This window comes from Cornus florida, unplaced genomic scaffold (assembly GCF_030987335.1).
Source record: "Cornus florida cultivar Cherokee Brave unplaced genomic scaffold, ASM3098733v1 CherokeeBrave_3.0.0_Hap2_Chr06, whole genome shotgun sequence".
Taxonomy (NCBI): domain Eukaryota; kingdom Viridiplantae; phylum Streptophyta; class Magnoliopsida; order Cornales; family Cornaceae; genus Cornus; species Cornus florida.
Window position 1 is genome coordinate 99,981,248 of NW_026775576.1, and position 8,989 is coordinate 99,990,236.

Consider the following 8,989-nt stretch of genomic DNA (forward strand, 5'->3'; position numbering starts at 1 on the left):
AATTTATATATATTTGTGGGGGATAATAATATGATATCATAGTATCTTACGTTGCGTGATTCCTTGTGATGAAACTGAACATGTTTAAAAAAGGATGGATTTGTTGGCAAATAGTCTTGACATATGCGTATCTTGGGATTTTAGCGTGCAGGAAAATTCGCATAAATTAATTGACCCGAAAAATCGCATAAATTCCCACTTTTAGGATCAGTGTAATCTTGGAGGGGGTATCAATGGAGGACAAGAGGCAGTTTGCTAGGTGGAGTCAGGAATCACATTCTCGTGAAGGAGCATATGAATCGCATCATAGTTGCAGCTTCATGTTTATAAAAGGGGGCAAAATGGGAAGAAAGAGGGAATATCTGTAGGTGAAATGGGTGGAGAATCTTAATTGGCTACTACTCTATCATCATCCCACTTTGATGTGCATTGATTAGGGCAGCATCTTTCTAAACAGCCCTAATTAAGCAAGACTTTAATGTTGTGCACATTTTTCATTACCAAGAAAAAAAAAAAATTTCACACACACACACACTAGTTCTACCTAAATGGAAATAGAGGCAGATTGAAAGTAGATCTAACTTTGATATTATTTTGTGGTACAATTTAAATCACATTTTTTGCACTTGTCTGATAAATGTTTTACCATTGCACCAAATAATGAACGGACCGCTGTAAAGTAATGATCCTATATATGGGGGTGGAGTGTGGAGAGGAGAAAATTGAAAAGAAATTTACTTTCGTACTGGAACCTACTTGTCAATTCAACTCTTAATGTTGCATGCACCAAACAATGACAATACTATTGTACAAAGGTCATTCCTGTTGCAAATGATTCAAGTAAAACTGTTGGACACAGCTTGTTTGTGATTTGGAATTTCATTGAATTAAGCTTGTAATATTATCCATGCATTTTTGTTTTTGTTTTTTTGTTTTTGTTTTCCTTGGAATGATCAGCAAAACAAGGCTTCCAAGAGTACGTTGTGGAATTCAGGCAGGAGAAGATACAAAGCTCAAATAGGGTTTGGGATGGATATATTGGTTTTGGCATCTGCCTAACTTATGGACATGGTTGAAACGAAATATCATATGCCCATGAGTGTCCTGTTAGTATTTATCTAAATATATAATGAAAGAGCACGTAAGATGCACAAATCCGAGCTTTCTTAGATTTCATAATAACAAGAGTTTCGAGTTCTAAATTAACTTTTTTTATACAATGAAATAGTATGTAAGGCTGCATTTCATGTTTGAACCTTAACCAAAAAAAAAAAAAAAAAGAAAAAAAAAAGACATTTGATATTTTAAAAATATAACTCTATAATTATAATGCTAGACCTCCTCATCCAACAAATTTGAAATGACTCAAAATTGGAAGGGTTTTTTTGGCATCAGATATAAATTTTACAAGGCCAATGTGGAAGAAGATAGAGAAATTTTAATTTTTTATTGTTTATTTTTACAGAAGATAAGAGGATGTTAAGAACATGCATAATTAGTGGGGACCTCATTAGAGTCCTCAATAGTCAATAAATAGCATATAGACAAGTATACTTGGTTTAATTAATGCATAGTGTAATATTCAGCCTTTTCGATTGATCTTTTAATAATCAGTAGATCCAAAATTCCTTTTACCAAAGATTTGATAGATTTGTAACGTACAGGCTGGTTGGTTTTTTGGGTCTTGTTCTATTCTGCACATCTCTGCCAAAAGCATGGAGATATTACTTGTTTAATGCATAATGTAACATTAATATCACATCTTCTTTCCTTTTGTTTTTTATTTTTATTTTTTATCATTTAATTATTCACAAGATCCAAAAGTTCTTTTAACAAAGATTTTACCGATTTGTAAAGAGTTTTAGTGGAAAGACTAATCACTTGCGTGATTTTTCTTGCTTTGAGGTCTTGTCCAAAAGATAGAAACAATGATGGTGAATTATGGGCAAATCTTATCGAAGCTAGCTCACTTGGGCTTACTCTTGGGGCATCGGGCCCAGCCCAATTTAACCCTTTTCAAGAAAAGTTGAACCACAATCAGATTTTTTTTTTTTTTGCTCTCTCTCTCTCTCTCGGGAGTTAAACCAGAACCAGTGTTGTTTGTCCACTCGCCTAGACTCCTGTTTTATTTATTTATATATTATTATTTTTTAAATCAAGTTTACTAAATATATCTGGTCAAAAACAAAGAAGAAAAAAAACTCCTCTATCAAGTCACAACTGCTTCTTCATATTCTTCTTTTATTTGGTTTGTAAACAAAAAACAGAAGAAATAAAAGATAATGAAAAATTATATTAGTTTTGCCGATTTACGTTATATGCACTATCCCTTTGAAATAATATAAGTCCCTAGCTACTCCTCGAGGACCTCTATTCCTTGAAATAAATATAACAACTATTTTATTATATTTAAGACAAAACCTAATTGCTCCATCAACTCAATTATGGGAGTAATTATAATTTTGGGCAAATTACACAAAGTGCCCCTGAGGCTTTTAAATTCATATATATAAACATGAAAATAAAATATTTTTCATGATTAGAGAGTTCCTGAAGTAGAGGGAGAGAACAACAACGTTTTGCGATGAATCAGAGAGATGACAACCACCATATATTTGACATTCATTCGACTGGCCGGTCATGACATTGACAGTAAGGAGGTTACAGTAATCTAAATAGAAGGGTAATTTTGTCCGGTTAAAGACATGATATGAATGAACAATTTAGTCTTCTCAGGTTATTTTTGTCCAAACATTTTTTTACCCCACACTGATTTGATGCTCTTGTAACTGATGGGTGTTATGTGCAAAGTCAATAAGACCACAGGAATAGTTGACTAACATATCGCAAGATGAAAACCACGTGGGTATTTTGTGTAATTTGCCCTATAATTGTTGTTTTTTTGGGTAGGTGGGCCGCTCTATAATTTAGTTTACAGCAATTAAAGTTGGTAAAGTTGGTACTATTATTAAATTTAGTCAAAGGCTCTGTCTACAGCTGCCTCTTTTGTTTTGTGAAAAATAAATAAATAAAATAAATTATTATTATCTTTGGGGAGGGGGTAATAATATGAAAATAAAATATTGAGAAAACTACATCATGCCTTACATAAAAATCTTTATACATCTTAAAATAGTAGTACTACGTATTTCACAACCCATGCAAATAAAAACTAAATTTTTGACTACACGTAAAAAAAAAAAATAATTATATATATATATAAATATATATATATAATGGACAAAATAAATCATTAAATAAGGGGATGAAGAAAAAAATGGTTATATTCTCTGAGATTATTTTATGTGTTTTGTGAGTTCACATGTTAAATCTAGTTTTGGGAAAGTGATTTGGAGAATCATCTGCATGTATATGCCAGTGATGGAGATTGCTAATGGATGGGGATCCATTTGAAGTTTGTTGGACACAAAACCAATAGAAGAAAAATAATTACAAATCACAATATAAGATTTACAGTGGTTTACTTAAATTCAGGCTACGGTGTTAGATGAGGAGATTATTCATAATATTATAGAGATATTACAAACTCGTAAACTCCCGTAATAATAATATAGAAATATTACAAACTCGTAAACTCCTTTATGGGCGTACCCTAACTCACTGAGAAATTATCATAAAATTAAATTTCACTCTACAATACGACTTTAAAATAGATACCGGCAATTGAATTTGACGACTCACTCTTGTTGTTCTTCACGACTCCACCTTTGCCATGTACCTCATTGCAATTTTTAGAAGGGGAGCACCATCCTCTTTTCAGTCTGAGAGAACGAACCCACTCTTCTTTAGGCTGGGAGCAAACCTTGGCCGAGAGTAAAATCCCTTTGACGACCATCGTGATTGAGTTAGTTAACTGATTGACTCCACGTGCAATTGACCCCGTTGCACTTGTTGAGACTTCTTGTGTTTTCCTGATCTTCTAATCTTGATCATCAATCTCAGTCGAATCGTTGACTCTGATACTACTTGTTAGGCACAAGTGAAACTAAATTAAACCAAAAGAAAAAAAATAATTCCAAATCACAACACGAGATTTATATGATTCACCTAAGATTACGTCAATAAATGATGAGATTCATTATAATATTATATGGATATTACAAACTCGTAAACCCCCTCTATCTATTTTACTTGTACCTTTTGAGATTGACTTTATTGTACTCACACTCTCTTCACGTTCAAATTTAACTCACCGACAAAGTCATCAGAAAATTTCACGATAGTGACTCTAAAATAGATACATAATTTTAATCCAATTTCATCAATCACTATCCTAACATAATTCCAACCTGATCAGTACCTGTAACCATGATTAACCTTGGGTGTCCCAAACTTGAAAAAGACAGTTATGAATAATAGTTACTGTCACTTTTACAATAACGTCAAAAGTTAAAACTATACCAAACTTTCGAAAGATAATTTTATTAACCTGGTCGTAGCTCTAGAGGGGTAGCCCAAAGGCAAACACTCTAATAGAGTACCTGTTTCTTTTGAGTACCAAAGGGTATTTCACTCTGGGGACAATACTTGGTCTTCCCCTCGAAGTTAAAGTTCATCTTCTCATTTAATATAGTCTAATATAATTTAGACATATATTTAAAATTTAAAATTTAAAATTTTTAAAAAATAATCATTACCTATTTTTTTACGGATAAATCGAATCCCAATTTTTTTTTTTTTTTTTTCCTTTCCAAAAGAATACGATTGTTTCAATACCTAAATTGAAAAATTATTAAATTTATTTAAAGAATATGCTATATCAAGTGTTGAATATGGAAGGAATAGGAACTTAAAATATTATATGAAAAATTGATGTTAATTTGAATAGAACTTTTCTTGTATATTTTTTATTTTTTAGTCAAGTTAGTTTTTTCGTAGATCTATTTTTTGTCAAAGTTAAATTTATCTTTTGCATCCCTTACAAGTTTCCAACACCTTCAATTGATAGGGTTAAAGATTGGTTTTTTTTTTTTTTTTTCCCCCTTTCTCTAGTTGGTGGAAAATATGAAGAAAAAAAAAAGATTAAAAGTTTGTGAATACTGCAAATTCTGATTAGTACAGTTTTGTGTCACTTATGAGCTTCTATTAGGTTGTATATTGTTTTATATATTAAATAAAAGTTGATAGTTTGATTGATGTAAACAAACTAGAATTTCAGATTGAGGTTGGGTATGGAGAATTGCGAGGGAAGCGAGAGAGTGGGGAAAGGAGAGAAGAGAGTCCTCCTAAAAAAGGGATTCTAAAAATTTTAAATTGGGAAAGAAAAAAAATTTGAGTTTGGGTTTAAGGGATTCTAAAAATTTTAAATAGGGAAAGAAAAAAAAAAATGGATTTGGGTTTAACCTGAGATAATAACCATTATTAAAAAAAGTTAAAATTTGAACATGTCTCTAAATTATATTGGTCACATCAGTTAGGAGGATCAAAGGACCAAGTATTGTCCTTTGGGTTTTATTATAATTACAAGTAATGGTGACAACTAATTTCTTATTAATGAAAAATGATGCTTGTACTTATTTGAATGGTGTATAAATAACCATCAGAAATATTAATATTGACGGCAACAAATTGATTTGGTACAAATATCACTACTCATAATTAATCCATCGAATTGTTACGGTTTTGAGTCTCTTGACCTCTTGTTGGAGAACAATTTAATTAATTAAAAGTAACTTGTTGAAAGTTTTAATCACTTAAAATATTAGGATTAAATATATTTAAATTAGGAAGCGACCTCAACTTTTAGTTGCAGACTTGTAGTAAAAGATTATTGACTCGAGTCTACCATTCTTTGCTTCCATGCTGCAAAAAAACTTATGCTTAAGAAAGGTTTAAATTCAATGATTCATGTATTATGACATGTTTGCAACATTAAAATCGAATGAAATAAATACATTATTACCAAGCTTATATTTTGCCTATGAAAGATGTTGAAAGGAAACGATTGGAGATAGACATTGTCTAACCAGAATCAGTAAAATTCATGTATTATGGCCTATTTTAAAAATGAGTTACCAAACTTGTGTTTGTTTGTATGTTCTTGACATATGCTTGGAGTTAAACATTGTCCAATCATTTCTAAAGAGATTACATCATATTATAATTTTCATTATAAATTCCCAATCTTTATTTATAATGCTTGATGAAATCGAAAACAGTTTGGTCACAAATACATAATTTTTCCCCATGTTTTTTCTTCATTAAGTTTGGTGGCCTTATCAACAATCTCGGAACCATCATCTGAGAAGTCTAAGGCTTAAATTTGGATCCAAGAGCTCAGCACTCACACGATAGATACTATTCTATTTTAGGCTAGATATGGAAAAATTGTATATTAGAGAGAATTCTAGAAGATAAGTGTTTTGCAAATATCTCGTATCACCCTATGACTTCAACTTGAAAACAAAATAATTTTCCCCCACAAGAAATAAAAAATAAATAAGATATCCATATGAAGTTTAATAAAATAACAAAGAATTTGGTTTATTTCAATGAATAAACCAAAATACTTCATAGACGTGTATTTTGATAAATGTATATATTTTGATAAATGTATATAAGCATATAAGTAATAATTTCTAACCATTTTAATTGATCAAAACATCTAGCAAAATATATGCATACTTTTTAAAATACATACCAATAGATTAAATTTCAGAGACCACCACTTATAATTTGTTTCCGAAACAATTGAAATAGGTCTCAAATAGGTGAATATAGAAGAGAGTAGTAGATTTTTCTAAGAATAAGTAGTCATAAGAGAGTAAAAATCCTTGCTGAAGGGGAATAATTATAGTCAATGTTGCTATTTATTATTTATAAGTAACAATTTTATAATTATGATATAATTTTAGTGTTTATAACAGTCTGTTTTGTTTTTTTGTTTTTTCCATTTTATGAGTGAATAGTTACAACATATCTAAAATTAATCATTAACTTAAGTCACAACCATCATTTTAAATTTTTAGGATAAGAAATTTATGAAAATTATAATTTATTAACATTTTATGATATTGAATTTCAATGCATCTACTATCAAACAAAGTAAAACACAAATTAAGTGTTTAAATTGAAAAAGGTCTCTAACTCATAAATCTTCATATGTAAAATAACTAAAATTACAATCTAAACACTGATAAAGCATTCAAACACGGACTACGTAGATAGAGAAAAGTGACTTTTAAAAATTCAATTACTTGGACTTTTAAAATTTTAATTATTTTGTGATGAGTCAGCTCTTTTGGAAATTTAAAAATAGACTCGTAAAAAGAGAAATAATGTGACTTTTGGATGAGTATAATTTTTTGGAATTGATTTACAAAAATGAGAAAGGAACTTGGAGCATTAGAGATTTTATAAATCATGAATACAAGAATCATTTAATAATGTTGCGTATCAAATACTGCAAATGTAATAATTTAATCTACAAAATTTTGAGAAGTTCAGCAAAAGTACAGTTGTAAAGGAATATAATTCATCAGCAAATTTGATCCTACTAAATATGAAGAACATATATAATTTTTTAGATTAATTCAAAAATCATTCCCAGAGTGTGGCACTGCATTTATAAGAACTGAAACATACCTTTCCAAAAAGTAGGATTTTGAGATTTGATCAGCACACAGACCAAAGATGTGTTCCCTCTAAAATGATTCGAAGTTGTCTGTGGAAAAAGTCTAACATTTTTTTCTTATGGGATCACGCAATGGAGAGATTGTGGAAATCAAGAGACTCTTTTAGATTTGAAACTCTTTTAAAGGTGTTTTAGAGTGATGCAACTCTTTAATAATACAACTTTGATAAATACACCTCTTTACTAATACAACTAACGAGTGAATTAATTAAGACACATGTTTTAATAAAACATGAAAAGTCTCTTTTTTTTAATAATAAAATTTTAAATAATTAAAAGTGTTGAAATCTTAGAAAATGTAAAATATAGAAAAGTCTTCATGAATGAAAGTAACTTAAAATATATAAACTACGTATTTATTTTAGACTGAGAATCTGGGAGTATCTTAAAAAGTGTAACGTTTAGGAATATAAAACGTAAACTAAAACGTCACAAGTCACATAATAATATTTTTTTAAATTAAATTATGTGTTTTAAAATGTAAATAAATATTATAAATTGAATACATTTTTATAGGGTGTGTATATATATATATATATATATATATATATATATTCTTATACATGTTCCTAAAGGAAGTATACTAACTTTATATATATATAATTTTATTATTGTTAATATTTTGTAACTTCAAATGTAACTAATTAGCCCAGAACAAATTTATCTTCGTATGGTTGATTGGCATTACTACCGATTTTAACTTTATTCAGGTGATTTGCAGCCTCCAATTCGAATTAAGGATGGGTTTTGGGAGTTATCTCACTCTCGCGGGATTGCGATCCTTTGTCCTGGCCATTGTAGCACGTGTATCGCCCAGGGCATGATGACTTGGCGTCATCCTCACTTATTCTTCTGATTCAATCTTCGTTTTATTAAGTTAGTGGTATGGAGAGCTTAATATGTAAAAAACTCTAATTAATTTGTGTTAAACATTAATTACAAATAATCATAAATCCCTAGATCTTAGAACTTCAATTAATTTCACATCCTTATAACGCATAAATATATATAGTTAGATATACATATCTCGATTCATGATATCAAACCTTGTTGAGATTAAATTTAACGTCCAGATCTTTTAACCACAAACGAAGCTGCAACTCTGATCAACAGCAAATGTGGAAATTGGTTTCTCTCTTGGCCTTTTGCACACATAAATCTTTTATGTGTTGTATTATTAATTGTACATAATTAATGGAGCACTTTTATAAAGGCAGAGAGATGACCAATTTTCCTTATTAGTAACCTAATTCCATCTTCCATCAAAGTAAGGAACAAGAAAGAAAAACACTTGTCCAATAAGTAATTACCAAAAAAGTAATTATAAGTTGATCA